The sequence below is a fragment of the Miniopterus natalensis genome, chromosome X, assembly GCF_054644295.1.
Source record: "Miniopterus natalensis isolate mMinNat1 chromosome X, mMinNat1.hap1, whole genome shotgun sequence".
Taxonomy (NCBI): Eukaryota; Metazoa; Chordata; class Mammalia; order Chiroptera; family Miniopteridae; genus Miniopterus; species Miniopterus natalensis.
In genome coordinates this window covers 88,963,084-88,981,801 of record NC_142103.1, presented here as the reverse complement: position 1 = coordinate 88,981,801, position 18,718 = coordinate 88,963,084, and the positions used below count along the sequence as shown (strand labels likewise).

The 18,718-nt window shown below is 38.1% G+C and overlaps 1 pseudogene; it reads right to left on the bottom strand.

The window, feature by feature from the left end:
* Positions 1–5,608: 5,608 nt before the first annotated feature.
* On the bottom strand, positions 5,609–7,676 carry LOC107534446 (large ribosomal subunit protein uL23 pseudogene; annotated as a pseudogene).
* Positions 7,677–18,718: the final 11,042 nt, after the last annotated feature.

Here is an 18,718-nt window from a genome sequence, read left to right as displayed (position 1 = left end):
AAAAAAAAAAAAGCACAAACTAAATGTAAGGGGCCCTTCAAGGATGTGGAGAAAAAGGAACCCTCATGCACTGCTGGTGGGAATGCAGACTGGTGCAGCCACTGTGGAAAACAGTATGGAGGTTTCTCAAAAAATTAAAAATGGACCTGCCTTTTGATCCAGTGATCCCACTTCTGGGTATTTATCCAAAGAAACTCAAAACATTAGTTTGAAAAAATATATGTACCCATGTGTTCCTTGCAATGTTACTTACAATAGCCAAGCTTTGGAAGCAACCCAAGGGCCAATCAGTAGACAAGTGGATAAAAAAAGCAGTGATGCATATATACAATGGAATATTACTCTGCCATATTCGCGACAGCATGGATGGATCAAGAGGGGATTATGCTAAGTGAAATAAGTCAGTCAGAGAAAGACAAATGCCGTATGACTTTACTTATATGTGGAATTTAAAGAACGATATAAATGAACAAACAAAACAGAAACAGACTCATAGACACCGAGAACAGACTGATGGTTGCCAGAGGGGAGGGTGGTTGGGGGACTGGGTGGAAAAGGTGAAGGAATTGAGAAGTACGGATTGGCAGGTACTAAATAGTTTTGGGATGTAAAGTACAGCATAGGGGTTATATTCAATAATATAGTAATAACTATGTATGGTGCCAGGTGGGCACTGGTAATACTGGGGGGAACACTTTGTAAAGTATATGATTGTCTAACCACTATGCTCTATACCTGAAACTAATACAAAATATTACTGAATGTAAACTCTAATTTTTAAAATTTAAAATATAAAAGTAAATGTAAGGGGCCTTTGTGAGGATTGTAAATATAAATAATCCTTTTCCTCAGAGAACTCCCAATATAGCAGGGACAATAAGAAATGTGCACAAATACTTATAAGATAACTGTCTTAGAAATGTGTCAAAAATGCCAGCAATGCTCAGAGAAATAAGAAATAACTTCAAAACTAACTAGGACTGGGAACATGAGAGCATTCTAGTAAAAGAAAATGGAATCAACATAGGACCAGGGGTCTTCAAGAAGAGGCAAAGAGTCCAGTTGCCCTAGGAGTGAAGAGAGCAGTGGAAGACGGTCTGAAAAACAAAATGTAGAACAAATAATGAGTGACCTTGAGTGTCAGGGCCAAGAATTTAGATTTTATAACATAATTAAAGAGAGTGCTTCAAAGCAGGGAAATAACATGAAGGAAACTTAAATGCATACTACTAAATGAAAGGAGCCAATATGAAAAAGCTATGTACTGGATGATTCCAACTATATGACATTCTGGAAAAGGCAAAACCATGGAGACAATAAAAATATTAGTGAGTTCAGGGATGTGGGAGAGGGGAGAGGAGGAGAACAGGGAAGAGATGATAAACAGAAAACAGGATTTTTAGGGCAGTAAAAATACTCTGTATGATATTATCATGAGCATATGTCATTATACATTTGTCCAAACCATAAAATATACAACACCAAAAGTGAACCCTAAGGTGAACTATGGACTTTAGGTGATTATGATGTATCAATGTAGGTTCATCCTTGGTGGAAAAAAAATAACTGTACCGTTTTGGTGAATGATATTGATAATGAGAAAGACTATGCATGTGTAGGGGCAGGGGATATATGAGAAATCTTGATAACTTCCTCTCAATTTTGTTGTAAACCTAAAACTGGTCTTAAAAAAATAGTCTTTAAAAAAAGAGAGACATGCTCTCCAGGGTTTCTTAAGTGCTGGGATATGAAGACTAAATGAGTATATACATATATGAATTAATTAGCTGCGAAGTCTATGTGACTGGGAAAATGGTGTGGCATTAATACAAATTAGAAAGCCAGAAAGTAGGACATATAGAAAGGGAGAGATAATTAGTTCAAGTTTAAATATGTTGAATGGAGGCCCCTACGAGACAATCAGTTAGGAAGTCCCACTTAAGTTCAGTGGCATGAACTTCTGTAGACACATTCGGTTTTGTGAGCAGAAACCCTAGACAGTTGAGTCTGCCCCGGGCTGGGCATTGTGGCCCACCTGTGAATGAGAATTCCCACTCATACGTGGGCATTGTGGCCCACCCGTGAGCTTCATCCCATCTGTGCACCTGGAATGAAGTCCAGGCCTCATTGAGAAACAAGACCCGTCTGGAATGAGGTCAAGAAAAATGGTATTGAAGTGGCTGGTCTTGGAATGTAGGTTCGACCAGATAGCAGTAGACATTGTGGTTTATTTCTCTCTATCAAACCCCCTCACTTTCCCTGATTTTTGTGGCTTTTTATCTGTTACCTAGAATCACTACATCTTTTTCGTCAAGTCTCTCAGGTCTATTCCAGTCTGTCTCCTGCCACTAGCCCTGGTACATAAGTATACCCAGTGGGATGACTGAATCGGGGTTTCCAAAACACAGTGTGTAAAGTGAGCTTTTCTTTTTTAAGTCACTTTTGTGAGACTAAGAAATAGAATAAACTTTTGGCAAGTGAAAGCAGCAGTGTTTTCCCTGCCCCACGGAATCATCCCAGAAAGAGGAGAAGGAGGGAATGGGGAGGGCAGGAGGGCAGAGAGGGGAAGGGAGGGGAGGCTGAGCAATGAAGAGTAAGAACAAGAAGGGAGGGGAGGGGGGAGGGAGGGGAGAGGGAGGAGGGAGAGAAGGATGAATCCTTTGAGGTGCAAAAGAATCACAGAAAGGTGATTGTTTTCAATAATTCAAGTCAGCCTAGAGGCAAGAAATCCACACAGGCCAGCCCTCAACACTCATTAATCAGGTGAAGCTACACTCAATTCTGCTTCAGACACATAGATCCTACTTAGGTCTAGTTGTGCAGAAAACAAGGTAGAAAATAGAGGATGTTTGAGTCCTTAAAATTTTTTTATTAATCCAAGCTTTGCTTTCTATTAACTATGTGAACTAATATATCTTATTTACCTTTTAAGCCCTAATTTTCTTGTGTATAAGAGTTATAATAACACTCACCTTATGGTGTTACTTTACATTAAAATATATTCATGTATGTGTGCTTATGCCTCACGCACTATAGAATTCAACATAGTCTCAATAACTTCTAGTTTACTTCCTTACAGAATTACTGTTAGAATTAAATGAAATAATGTGTTTGGAGGCACCTGGAAAGCAGTAGATTAGCTTGACAAACTTATAAACTAATAAAATGATGCTTGAAAAAATAGCTATAGCTATATACATATCCTCATGATTCTTTTTAAGATGACATTGATAATAATCTTATTTTATTTTACTGAATAATACCTTGTAGCTTTATTGAAGTTCTAAATATTCTACATGCTAAAATGAAATTGTAGTACAGTCCCTGGAGTATTTTCAATCACTATAAAAACCATCTAACTGCAGTGCATATTTTTTAGATGTGAGCCATATTTGACTTTGAAATTATGCTGAGAGACAAAATGCAGTGTTGATTAGCTTTCTAAGTCCCACTAGATTTTCAAGATAATCATCTTCCAGTCTACATTTTAGTTGTATAAATGTGGCCTTAATCTGTATCTAGCCCTAGCTGGTGTTGCTCAGTGATTAGAGTATCAGCCTGTGAACCAAAAGGTCTCAGATTCTATTCCTGTCAAGGACAGGCACCTGGGTTGTGGGTTCATTCCTCACCCCGCTCAGGGCACGTGCAGGAAGCAACCAATTGCTGTGTCTCTCTCACATGGATATTTCTCTCTTTCTCTCTCCCGCCCCCTCCTTCCCTTCCACTCTCTCTAAAAAAATCAATGAAAAAATAATCACCCTAGCCAGTTTGGCTCAGTGATTAGAGCATTGGTCCACAGCCTGAAGGGTCCCAGGTTCAATTCTGGCCAAGAGCACCTACCTCGATTGCAGGTCGGCCCTGGTTGGGGTTCATGCAGGAGGCAACCAATCAATGTGTCTCTCTCACATTGATGTTTCTCTCTCTCTTTTCCACTCTCTCTGAAAGGCAATGGAAAAAATATCTTCGGGTGAGTATTAGAAAGAAAGGAAGGAAAAAAGGAAGGAGGGAGGGAGGGAGGAAAAAAGAAAGAGAAAAAGAATGGAGGAAAAGAGGAAAAACTACCCTCCAGTGAGGATTAACAACAACAACAAAAATCTGTGTCTATGTGACCTCTAAAATTTAGATTAAAAAGTTCCAAACCCATAGGTCTCTGATCCCTTGTGGTAGTTAGTTGCCAAAGGTCTTCATATCATATACACATAGAATGTTAACTTCTCATTAACTAAATAATATTTCTCATGAATATTTGTTCCAATATTTTAAATATTACTTGCTGTTGGGGATTAATAAAATAAAACATCATCTCAAAGCATTTGTATTAGAAAAGACTTACTTTCAAGTAAAGAAAACACAGTTTAACTAAAAATGATATTTATGGGCTCATATATATGAAAAGTATATGAATAAATCCAGGCGTGAATAGTTCTAGGGACCCAAACCATGAAAATGGTACTCCATCTCTTTAAATATATCAGCTTTATCTCTTGTCATTGAGCTTTATTCTCATGCATACTTTATCATTGTGAAGGTGGTTGTCAATAGCTACAGGCTTATATAGGCAAATTCCAACAGTCCAGGACAAAAGGGACTGCCTCACTCTCAACAGTCCCAGTAAAAGTTCAAAGACCTCAAACCAGGTAGTCCGTGCCCATCCTGGAAGTACTTACTGCGGCAAGGGAAATGGGATGCTCTGATTGGCCAGGCCTGAGTTACATGCTGACACCCAGAATCAAGAATTGAGTCGAAATCATCCAACACGAATGGACTGAGAGTAGAAAAGTAGGAATGGTTCACCATAGGAAAATTGGGGTACTGGAAGAGATGCTGACCAGCAAAAATAACAAATGGCTATTAGAGCATTACAGAATCCATAGTAGTAATTTATAATAACGTATTTTCTCATCATGTGTGGATCTTAAAATGCTTTGATGCTTAAAAAGGGGTCCTTACATTTAAAAATCTTGAGAATCTCTAACCAATTCTTCTTTATATAAACTGATATGATATAAATCAAGTACACATATAACTAAAGCTTCTGTCTCTCAATTTAGATAACTAGTGTGGTGAGTATGATGCCTTAGAAGGCTGCTTTGGGACTTCTTGAGCCTATAAGACACTAGCACAGTGAGTTTTCTTGGCCCATTAAGTAAATTCACAAAGCATTGCATTTTCCAAGGAGCAGGAAACCCGATGAAAGAAAATTATATAAAGCACATTTTCAGCACGAATTTTCTTTCACTTGAGGTGTATATTCTTGAATCTTCTGAGGTTTCCAGGTTAGCTGCTTACAGAATGAGTTTATGAATTTTCTTAGCTCTAATTTGAAATTAGTTATGCATTCTACATATGAAGGCCTATCTTTTAGTACTTCTTTCCATGAGATAGCTTAGCCCAAAGTAGTTTATGAGATTGATCATTATAGTGCATTCTAAATGAGCACAATTGTAATAATTATATACTCATAAGTGGCAAGTGCACCCCTTCCACTTGTGTTCCCTTCTAGCTACCTGGATGTTCATCCTTCCTTGGAAGGAACTCTTATAGTGTCATAACAGACTACACAATTACTTTATGCATAAGTTTTTTTGTTTGTTTTTGTTTGTTTGTTACAGTGTAAGATTTTTATATTTAGAATTAGCCAGCTGGACTCAGTTTAGATGATCCCAATTTTGTTGGCAACATCCAAAACATCATCGTCAGGAGCCAGTTGAACATATGCCTTCTCTCCATCAGGCCTGATCAGGGTGTTGACCTTGGCCACGTCAATGTCGTAGAGCTTCTTCACAGCCTGTTTGATCTGGTGCTTGTTGGCCTTGACATCCACAATAACACAAGTGTATTGTCTTCTATCTTCTTCATGGCTGACTCGGTAGTCAGGGGGAATTTGATGATGGCATAGTGGTCAAGCTTGTTTCTCCTGGGTGTCCTCTTCCAAGGATATTTAGGCTGCCTTCGGAGCCTCAGTGTCTTCAGCCGTCGGAAGGTGGGTGACGTGCAGATCTTTTTTTTATGGCTGTGGACGCCTTTCAGCACTGCTTTCTTTGCCTTCAAAGCCTTTGCTTTGGCTTTGGCTTTGGCTTTGGGAGGGGCAGGGGCTTCCTTCTTTGCTTTAGGGCCATCTTCGTTAAAAGCTGCATACGTGTTTTTTTAAAAAATAAATACTTCCATGATAAAGCCCATTTTAATCATATATTCTTTCAGCAATGTGGAGCCCTGTGGTTTAAATCCCATATAATGCTACATAAATGGCAAACTCCAATCTCTTCATAAAATCATACTATGTCTCAATTACACTGTAATGCTTAGACCGCTACATTCTCCTCTCCAACAAGTTGCAGTTAGTTTTGTGTTAAAGAAGATTCTGATACATTTTAACTTTTGAAAAGTTGATCGTTCAAAGCAATAATCCATATGACATTTGCAAATAACCCAAATTCATTCTTTTTCTCTTCTCCCTTTCTTTCTTGTCTTTCACCAGTTAACTCTTAAATAATGTTATCTTTCTTTTTCTTCTTTTAATTTTATTTTACAGTTGACATTCTTTCTTAATGCTTATCTTTGTACACTATTATTTATGTATACATTTCTAAGATTTTATTTGAAAGTCCAAAATGATGTATTGTGACTCCCAGTTAAAGTAATCCAAAAAATTTACTTTTCTCCCTTCTCACAATATTTTTTAAGTGCATTATTTCAAACATTGTCTGGACATATGACATTTATTTTTTCGTCTGTCATCCTAATCCCCACATGTGTTTTAGTTTTATCTTTGCAGTTAAAATATATTTGGTGCTTACCATTAGTCCTTTCCCTAGTCATCTGTTGGTTGGCTGAAGTTCATCCTCTCGTAGTTTTCTCAAAAAGAGCTCATAATAACAATACCCCTTTAAGTTCTTGCATATTCATAATTATTTTCTGTTGCCTTTATGCTTGAAGGACAGCTTGGCTAGATATAAAATCCTTGTCTCGCTTGTTAGTTCCTTGAGTATATTGTAGGGAGTTCACCATTGTCTTTTGGCCTGGACTGATACTACAGAGAAATTTGAGGCCAGGCTGAGTGACTTAATCTTTTTGCCTGGTTGCCCAATACATTCTTTTTTTTTATGTAACTAGTGTACTGAAAGAGAATTTTCACAATGTACTTGTGAATTTTCACTTGAAAAGGTATTTGGGACACGAGTGTATTAGTAAAAGTATTCAAATTCAGATTATTTATCTTTAAGGTACAATAACTTATCAGGTCATGTTTTAATGTGGACCATTCTAGGGAAGGTTTTCCTAGCACACAGGGTAGATTATCTTTTGATTAAGGGAAGGTTTTTTATTACATATTTAAATATTTGTCTCTTTCCATGTTTTATTTTTCTTCTCCTGGGACTTCACTTCTATGTGTATTGGATGTTCTTCAGCTGTCTTCTGTAACTATTATTTTTCTCTCTAATCTCTTTTAACACTTCTGCTTCTATTGCTATTTTTCATTTCTAGTTTCTATTTCTCTGTTACTTGCTTACTACAATGTCTATGATTCCATCTATAATCTCCCATTTTCCTTCCAATTTCATCTTTACTCCTATGATTCTGACATTTTTCTTCTAATACTCTACCATGTTCTGACAGCTCATTTGATTATCTTCCTGATGTCTTGTCACCTTTTTTCCTGAGTTCTTACATTCCATCTTAGTGGCTTTTCTTCAGAGTGGCAATTTCTTTTCATATATTTTTTTGAATTCTTGGTAAAATGTCTAGTCACCATCATAGATTGGGTTCCCTCAGAAATAGACTCTAAGATATGGATACCAGGGCATGTCATTTATTTGGGAGTGATCCTAAGAAACACTGATATGAGACTGGTAAACCGAGGCAAGGAAGGGATGGCAGCCAATACAAGGTGCATTAATGAGCAGATCACTGCTCTGGACAGTGTTATGTGGGTGACATTGACAATTTGCCAGCTTCAAGCCCAGGCCTCCAGAGGCTTACATGTTCCCAACCTTGCTGGAGTCTTCTAGGAGACTGCCAAAATAATTCAGCATAAGAAACAAATTCAGACTCTCAATAGAATACAATAATAGGCATTTTTATAGACTGATATACATAGGGTTTGGCTGGGTGGCTTTACTTAAAGCTGCAGTCTGACTGGGCATGGCTGGGGTAGCTCCACCCCTTGTGTGTGCATTTTGGAGTTCAGATAAAAGGAACATCAGCTCTCTTGAGGAATCTCTTTGCATGGTGATGGTAGAGGCTCAAAAGGGTGTGGAAACATGCAGGCCTCTCAGGGCCTAGGCTTGAAACTGGCAAACTGGCATTTCCACCCACACACCATTGTCCAAAGCAAGTTATATTTCCAGGTCCATAGTCAAAGTGTGGAGAAGTATACTGTCAGCCTTCTGTGTGAGAAACTACAAATTATATTGCAAAGATCATGGATAGATGGAAAGTAAATCATTGAGGCCAATAATTTCAATCTATCACAACCCAACAACCCACCAAATGACTGAAACTAACTCTTAGATACATCAAGTTTTCCTATTGGGGATACATCTATAGATTAAGCAAATAAGATTTCATAATTTTACGCATGTGAGGTCGGGGGCATCCTCAATGGATAGCTGTTTTTTATCCATTCTGGCATCTTCTCCTTCTCCTCTTCATTTCACTCTTCTCCTTAGGAAAAAAAAAAAATTTTTTTAACTTTTCTTATTGATTTTAGAGAGAAAGAAAAGGAGAGGGAGGGAGGGAGAAACATCTATGAGAAACATTGATCAGCTACCTCCTGCACATTCCCTACTGGGGATCAAGCCAACAACCCAGGCATGTGCCCTGACTGGCAATTGAACCCAGCGACCTCTCGGTGCATGGGACGATGCCCAACCAACTGAGCCACACTGGTCAGGACACTCTCTTCTTTTTGGTCATCAGTTTCAGGTCACTGCTACATCTTCTTTGGCCAATGGCAAGGCCTTTTCAAGTGGGTTGGCTCTCTGTCAAGTCTTCTTGGCTACAAGTAGGTCCTACTTGAATGCTACAGAAATGTCTCAGACACATCTGCCTCTGTCCCATTAATAAGTGGATTATAAGTTTCCCCATCTCAGAGATGTCTGAAGATCTCACTCATGGTCTAACTTCTTGCAACACTAACTCAAAGAATGTATAGAAGTATACTAGATCCAAGTCTCCCTCTCCCACAATGACTTGTCCCAATTTTGGCAGGAATGGACAGGGCAAAGGGCCTCTTTTCGGGAACTGCATTGATGTTCAAGCTCCTTCTTGTTTTCTCACCTTATCTCCCTTTTCATCAGTCTGCAAATCTCTATCTAGGCTCAGGGGTGAAAACAACCATCTATTACTGATATAATCTTCCAAATCTTTTATCTTAATCCATCACTTCAGCTTTGTTTTTTAAATCAAAGGCCAAGACTCTGGTTCTGTTGTCTGTGTGTCCTGGAATGTCAGTCCTATGAGGAAGTAAAGGTAAAATGCCTTAGCTCTCTTGGTTCTGTCTCTAAATATTATGCTTCTGTACCTGTCAGATGAGACAGACTATTATATTATGGGATGATCAGCTTTGGTACCAAATACACTTTGGTTCACAGCTCAGCTTCAGCTCTTAGTAGCTGTAGGATATGCAGCAAATCAATTAACCTCTCTGAGTCATTTATTAAAAGCTGACAGTTTTAATTACTCTTTGGTTATGCCCATTCTTCTTTCAGATACTCTTTTTTGTTTTTAATTTTATTATTGTTTAAGATATTACATATGTCCCTTTTTCTCCCCAATGACCCATTCCACCCCGTCCCCTCCCCCTCCCCAGTCCCTCTCCCCACCATTGTCCGTGTCCTTGGGTTGTGCACATATGCATATAAATTCTTTGGTTACTCTCTCCCCCTCCACCCACCCGCCCTCCTCCATCCCCCTGACATTTGTCACTCTCATCTATGTTTCCATGTCATTGAATCTATTCTGTTCATCAGTTTATTAAGTTCTTTAGATTCCACGTATAAGCGAGATCCTGTGATATTTGTCTTTCGCTGCCTGGCTTATTTCTCTTAATTCTTTTTCTCCAGTGCCACAAAGATTTCACTTTCATTGCATTACAGTAAGATGCCATATTTAAGTAATTATCTTTCTCTTCACCAATTTTAAAAATGAAATATCATATTTGTACCTCCATCACCTCTGCTTTCTAGTGTGACAATTTTTAGGAAGCTCAATGGCAGAAGGAAAAAAACCGCTCCTGTACCATTGAAACAATTTCCATCTCACTTTCCTAAACCTCTCCAATGTCTAGCAGTGCCAGATCACAGATCTTCTACCAGCACACCTTTTCTTTAACCTCATTATTTCTTCAACTTCTCTCAGATTCTGCTTATTAGAAAATCAGTGCCTCTCTCTCCCCCTCTCTTTTTCTCATCTTGCTTATATTTTCTTTATATCTATGATTATCAAAACAGTCTTGAAAGAGGAAACCAAAAGTTCTCATAGAAGTGATGATAATACCTCACAAGTTTTAAAAAATATCAGGTGAGCTCATTGACTGGAAATTCCCTTGTAAACTGAAAAATGCTTGTATGGATGGTAGCCATAGCAGCAGCAGTAATAATATTCCTGGCACCAGTTAAAACCCATCAGGAATACAAACCTGTCTGGTTTTGTCTGGCTAATTGTTGGAACAGGTGGTCAGAAGTTTATTTGCATAAGAGACTCAGATGCTCCTGGGAATTACCTCATTTTGAGGACAGGAAGAAGCACAGTGAATTTGACACAGTAACAAAGCTACTGAAGATGATTAATTAATGGTGCAGCAGCTGGAGACCATAGAAACCTAATCTCAATCATAAAGATCGGAAACTGATAAAAAAGCCTTGGTCACTGAGAGGCAGTAGTAATTCTGAGTACAGTGTGGTGGCAGTCATTTGAACTTACCCCCCATCTGAAGGATTCTTGGATCATTAGGAGAAAAAGTGGCTGTAATGAAAATCTAAATGATTATTTTTAATCTTAGAAAACATTGGGCCACTTGCACTGTTCTTATTGTATCCAGTCTAATGGAAGGCAACACACATGGCTGAGACTGCAAAATGCCAAGAAGTATTGGTACATTAAGGGCTCCAGGGATATTAGGGGATTTGGGGGAAGTAATCGGGGGAGCATACAAAGATGGGTAAGAGAGAGTCCCTGAAATAACAAGTATATACTTTAGCTTGGGAATAGCATTTACATTCAAGAAATATTTAGAACAAATAAACACAAACCAATTAAGGCAAACCTATACCAAGTGCCTGAACTAGGAACTATTTGGGGACTCAAAATAATTTGCAGACCAGCAGAGGTTTGTAGATCACAATTTGAGCAGCTATGAATTTGAGAATAAGTAATTCCTGTTCACACACACACGCATGCACACACACACACACACATTCCTCTCCTATGAACTTTTCTGTATTGCTAAGCTGAAGTTTCTAGGTGTTTATATCTAAAATACCTTCCATTCTTAGTGAGATAAGGAAAAGGAACTAGCTTTTTCTATTACTCCATTTTCCTTGAGAGCCTTCTTAAATTTTGTAAATAACAAGAAAAGTGTTATGATTCTTAAAAATAAAAATAAATTCATGCATATAGTATCACATTGTTTTTTCAAAATTATCTTACAGCAAAAATTTCCACAAAGCCTACCAAAAAGCCTTTGGTTCTTGGAAAACTGAAACTTCTCTTCTCTGGCTTGGGTTTCTAGAAGACAGTTTCTCTCCTCTCTACTCGAGCATATCCCCATTGTGGGTCTACATATATTCAGCAAGGGCAAGACCGTAAAATTGCTATGTTCCCATTTTGTCTTGAAGTTTTTTAGTCTTCACTTATATCCCACAGTGCCAGACAAGAATTGATGATTATCACTTATGACTCAGAAATAGAAGAGTAAGAATGTAAATTCTTCTAGCCAGCAATAAATTGTTATTTGTGAATAAACCACTCAGATTTTAGGCACTGATTGTAATAAACAAAAATAATTAAAATTATTGCACAAGCATCATGTCATTAAACTATTTTTAGTAAATGGCTTTGAGTTCTTATAATCCTTGAATCTTACACCTATAAAAGACTTTAAAAGTCATACAGTACAATGTAAAATTTTCAAAACCAACATCATAAACATAATTCATTATCATTAAAGATAATTTGGAAAATATAGAAAAACAAAAAGTCATGTCTAGTCCCATTACCCATTACATAAAATCACTCTAAATAGTGTGTCCTTTCTTCCAGCCTACTTTCTATGCAAAGGTGACTTGCTTTATAAAAACATAACTGTAAGTCATACTGGATATACAATATTGTCTCGTGAGTTAGCACTTAATATTACAGAGTAGGTTTTTCTACTCTATTACATAATCTTCACAAATGGTATTTTAGATAGTTTTGCAAAATAATTCATCAAATGCTATACCATAGATTACTTAAACATTCTTTTTAATTAATATTTAATTTGTACATTAATGTACATGACCATAAATCACACTGAAATTAATGATTTGTGAAAATATTATCTTGTCTATACTGTGTCACTTAGCACTAACTCCTTCATTTTTAATAACTGGTATATTCTTCTTCACTCCACAAGATAGAATAAAAATTAAGTTTTAGTCCAACCTGGAAACCTTTTGCATTAAGTCTAATGATTTAAACTGAGCTTTATTTGGGTGAGCCCAGGTTTCAGATTTTCTTTGCATCTCATATTGTTTCTAAGAAGCCTGTAGGGCTTTACTCCACCTCATGGCACTAGGGGAAGAAGATGGATTCCATAGATAGTATTGATCTAATTCCATCCTTGTGTGTTCTGCTGGCATCTGCTGCTGAAATTTTGTCTGATGCAATTTGTGACCTGTTTTCCTGACAACCTGGCCCAATCTTAGTTCCCAGCAGTGCCTGAGAAACCTCTGAAGTCCTGATATGTGAGTTAGCTTTAGCTGCATAATAAACCAACCTAAAATTTAGTGATTTAAAACAACTATTAGCTCATGATTCTGCTGGGCTCAGGTGATTTCAACTAGGCTTGCTCATGCATTATGGTCAGTTGGCAGGTCAGCCGAAAGTTGGATGGCTTCACAGGACCCCATTCATATGTCTGGTGGTGGGCAGGGGCAATGGGGGTTATTAGCCCACATATCCCTTGTTATCCAGCAGCCTAAGCCAGACTTTTTCATATGGCAGCTGAATTCCAAAAGCCAATTCAATTGGCTTGAAAATTTCAAGCCAATTTTTTCATAATGTTTGCTAGTGTCCCATTGCGTAAAGCAAGTGTAAGAGTATACTACCAAAGGGCATGGATGGGGGAAAGAAATATTTTGTGGCCATTTTCTTAATCTACAACATGCTGTGATTGTCATTCAGTTCAGATACCAGTGCTATAGCAACCCATTCTGGTATACTACCCAGTTAGACTCTAGGCAACCCATTGGAGGCATGCGGAAACTTCCTGGTGCCCTTTCAGAACCAAGGGCAGCTTTGGAGTACTAGCTCTAGTTATCTCTGTCTAACCAGTCCATTGTCCCTGTTTTGGGGGCAAATGGGAAAATGACTTTATCTCAGCTTTATGTTCAACCTCTCTTAAATACCTCCTGTGCCTGCCAGGATCCTTAGTCATAGAGAACCGGATTCACAAACTAATTTGGCACAAAGTAAGTATTAAAATATGTTAGATATTCCGAAAGGGCCAAAGATTGGACCTAGATTTAAATTCTCAGGATCAAAGTATCAAGAGTTAATAAAGCCTAGGAAAATACACAATTCTACCCCAGACCCACCACTCAGATCTTTGACACTGATGCCAAAACTCCACCACAGGTGAAGACCAAATGCATCAAGCCCTGAACTTTGCAGATTATCGACTCTTCCCACATGAAACCATTAACTCATGTTGCTGCCTCCAAGTTGAACACTGACTTAAGAAACTGGGTCCCATGCAGAACTCCAGAGACAAGGAACTCTGACAAATGTTGTTTCTAAATTTCCAGCTTTGATTGTACAGGAAAGTAAGCTAGAAGGTGGTTGCAAAGCATGCTAAGTGATCTAATCTATGGTGTCCATTGTAGCTTCCTATTCTAAACTCCAAGTTTAGAGAGGGGAGATCAGGATGCATGACTGACTACATGCTTCCCTTATATCCACCTTTCCTACCATCCCTACAACCTCATGAGCTTGAAGGGAATGGCTCTCTACTTTATCTTTCTTGTGTATTCGATCTCCACATAGGGGCACTGAACTTTAATGGTGGATGAGGCATTTGGGGTTGAGTTCTCTAGAAGCATACCCTGAGGCAAAGATCCATGTGGAAATGATTTATGATGAAGTACTTTTGGGATAAACTGTTAAAAAAAAAAAAAGAAAAAGTGGGAACAGAACAGCAGGAGAAGGAAGCAGGAAAAGGCAAGCAAGATTGTAATTGGAGGCAAAATTTTTAGGAAGCCAGCTGCAGCGTGATCCCACAATCCAACTGAAGTGTGTGCCCTCCCAATTAGAGACAAGGAGGCTGGGCTTTCATACTAGTGCATTCTTCAGCTATTGGCTAAGAGCTGTGTCTTAGTCCCTTTGGGCTGCTATAACAAAAATACCATAGACTGGATGGATTAAACAACAAACGCTTATTTCTCACAGCTTTGGAGGCTGGGAAGTCCAAGATCAAAGCCCCAGCAGATTTGGTAACTGATGAGGGCCCGCTTCCTAAGTCGTAGACAGCTATCTTCTTGCTGTGTCCTCCCATGGCAGGAAGGATGAGAAAGCCCCCTGGAGTCTTTTTTTATAAGGACACTGATTTTATTCATGGGGGCTCCACTCTCATGACCTACTCACCTCCCAGAGTCCTACTTCTTAATACCGTCACCTTGGAGGTTAAGATTTCTCATTGTCCGTATCATGCAGTCCCCTGGGCCTGGGTTTTAATGTGTGTTATGGTGTAGCGGCTTGGCATTCAACATCCACTTCACCCTCCTCCTGTTTTGCAGCGGCCAGAAAACAAAGCCTAAGCTTCCTTACTATTAGAATCCTGGGTGTGATTTGAAATCAGGCCAGCAGATGCATCCATGCAAAATTAGAAAGTGGAAGTGAGACAGAGGCCGAGCTTCTGTTGCTTATGCCATTTTTGGTGGCAAGCATGGTTTTGCAGGCACTTGGTTTCCTGTGGCAGCATTAACAGAGGTCTCGGGATTCTGTCATAATGTTGAAAGACAGGATGTAGGGCATTCGTTTTGCTTGTGTGGATCATAGCAGGAATGACACAGCTCTGGAGCTCACAGCAGCAATTTCCTGATCGTGATTGTGGCAATAGCAGCAAATTCTGGAGCCAGGAGCCTTCTGACCATGTAAGAGATAGCAGCTATCTTGATAACCAGGTTCAGTGGTGAGTCTGTGGAACTTGTTCCTGAAAGCTCAAACTAGAGTCTTTTTCTTCAGCTCTCCCCACAGTTCTATAACCTCTTCCTGCTTGAACTAGTTCAAGAGCAGCCTGTTTTGTACAACTGAACCCTGACCTACACAATACACGAAAGGAAATTATAAGAACTTAAAATTTTTTTTTCTCTTTCAAAAATATCAATATGTTCTCATTTTTTTTGGTATTTATATTGTGTGAGTTTTGCTTTAGTTGGCCTGATGACCAAACCAACTGAAAATTTTTCTCAAGTCAAAATTCTATTTTAGTAGTCAAAACTTGAAGATTGATTTTTTTTTAAATCTCTGCATTCTTGCTGTAACAGCCTTAGGTCCCCATCCTCATCACTGCACATATGGATGCGCCAGGCTAACTAAAAAAGTTGTATACATATCAACACAAAAAGTAAAACCATTAGAGCATCGTCCTGATACACCAAGGTTGAGGGTTCAATCTCCAGTCAGGGCACATACAAGAAGCAACCAATGAGTGCATAAATAAGTGGAACAACAAATTGATGTTTCTCTTGAGCACTCTCTCCCTCCCTTCCTTTCTCTCTCTAAAATCAAATAAAAATTTTTTAAAGTAAAATCACATAGATATATTTTTAAAGTATTCTTTCTGTTATCTACACTTTAAAACAATTTCTTTAGGATACATTCCCAGAAAAGAAATTGCATCATGGACATTTTTTACTCTGAATACCTATTTCATATCATTTCTTAAAGTTTTGCACCAATGTATTTTCCTTTCACAATGTAAGATTCCTTTCAAGCATTCATCCATTGTGCATGTCCCCCAAATAAGAATCCTAACAAAGGTTTGAGTTTTTTTGCCAAATTGATTAATAAGTGATGGTCTCTTGTTGCCTCAATCTGCATTTTTGGTCACTGGGATACTTGAACCCTTTACAATATCTATTTGACTAAATGGATTTCTATTTGTTAATAGAGTCTTTAAAGCCTGAGACACTTTTGTGTGTAGAGTAAAAAATCACCACCACCTGGACTTTGCTTTAATGCTCAATTTATCAAATATATATGTATAATTAATTAAACCGGGGAAGTCACTTTTTCTTAAAGATATAGAGATTAGATGCTGTCTTAATGAAATTTCCTTAAATTAAGCTTCAATAACAAATTTAGTTTAACTAATGCTTTTGAACACTTCAGACACCTTATCAGCAGTCTGAACATTTCAAACACTCATAACACCAGAGAGAATGTGAATAAATACAGCACAGTGATTATAAAACTTATTCTTACAAAATGACTCCTCGAGTTCCAGTTTCCGTATCAACCAATGTGCCGAACTAGGACAACTATCTCCCTCAGCTGAGAATGCTCTCTGAGAGACCATTTTAAGGAATGAAGAAAACTGTGAGAAACCCTTGAGATGTGCAGCCCCCTAGTATGGGTATTTTCAGAAGTTAAGTCAGGGCAGTGCATAAACAGTGCTGCAGATCTGAGGAAAATGGGTGCAGATGGACTGATCTCTGGCAGTCACTTCCCCAATCCACCCCCAACCTCTAGAGCTGGTGCCTTTTCTGAATGTTCTGCAGTTGGGGGAAGGAGTTGTTAAGGAGAAAGCCTTGACATGAAGAAATAGCTTGGTGGCATGAGGAGTGATTAAACATGGGGCTCCCCACTCTAGGGGGTTTATTTCCTCTATAGTGACTCCTAGAACTCATTAGAGCTGGCCCAGATTGAGACCTGGCTACTGACCCTTTCCCCATAGCCATTGCTGGGCGGTAGCCTGTATTGAAGAAAGTATGATTCCACAGGCTATACGCAAGATAATCCCCATGCATATTACTAAGAGAAAGCAGCCAATCTGAAAAGAGTAGGTACTGTGTGATTCCAACTATATGACATTCTGGAAAAGGCAAAGCTGTGGAGAGTGTTAAAAGATCAGTGATTGCCAGGGATTAGAGGAATGAATAGGCAGAGCGCAGAGGAGTTTTAGGGCAGTGAAACACTCTGCATGATACTATAAGGATGGATACATGTCATTATATTTTAGTCAAAGTCCACAGAATGTGCAACACCAAGAGTAAACCCTAAAATATACTGAGGACTTTGGGTGATAGCAATGTGTCAATGCAGGTTCATAGGTTGTAACAAATGTACCACTCAGGTGCTAGATATTGATAGTGGGGGAAATTGAGTGTATATGGGGCCAGGTGATATATGGGAACTCTGTCTTTTCTGCTCAATTTTTATGTGTACCTAAAACTACTCTATTTTAAAAGGAAAAAATCGGTTAAAGGCATGTACAAACATTTTACAGAAGAGGAAACACCTATAACCATTAAACATATGTAGAGATTTTCAGCTTCATTAGTGGTCTAGAAAATATAAATCAAAGCCAAAAAGAAATACCATTTTTATATACTCCATTGGCAAAAATTTTTAATGTTTCACAGTATCAAGATTTGGCAAGGACATGGATTGACAAGCTGTCATGCATATTACTGATGAAAATGGGTTTATCTCCTTAATTTGAAAACTCACATAGCCTATAATCTAGCAATTGGACTCCTAGGTGTGTACCCAAAGAAGCTCAGTTACGCACACATGGTACTATGAGACTGACACACACACATATAATGCCACCAGGCTGACAGTTACTGAGGTCAGTGGGAAACCTAGAAAATTATCAGTGATGTGTATATGTAACTTGTATGGGGGAAAAAGGCTGAGAAGTCTTCAGAGAGATGTCTTAACACTCTTGCTACACAGTTTTGTCATTTATTGACTACTATGAATCTACTACCATTTATTTTATTGTATGGTAATGTATTTTATTTTGTACTAAATCTTTTTGTATGTAAAAATGGAAGAATATTAAGCATAAATAAGAAATAAATTTTCATTTGTCAAGAAAAAATGGTTAATGTGTAACTTTAGAAAAAAAAATTTGTCAACATCTGTCATCAGCCACAATATCACAGTGACATTACGAACTACATGAAAATACAAATCTGCTTAAAAAGCACCAACATCTATGACAAAGTTTTATAGTTATTTTAAAACTGTACCTGAGAAAGATCAAAGGTACATGATACTTCACTTTTCATTGAGATCAAATACCCATTCTAAATTAATTTTGCTAATTTTCAGTTCCAGTTGTGCATGTTTAAAAAAGCTAATGTAATTATTATAAATATGCTTGTGCCGTGAACAAAAGAGGAATTTCATGAAGTTAAATGACCCCAGATGCTTCAAATAGAAAATTGGTTAATTCCAATAATGGTTCATTTTTCCCCATTCAATTTATGTAATTAAAATAAAGCTT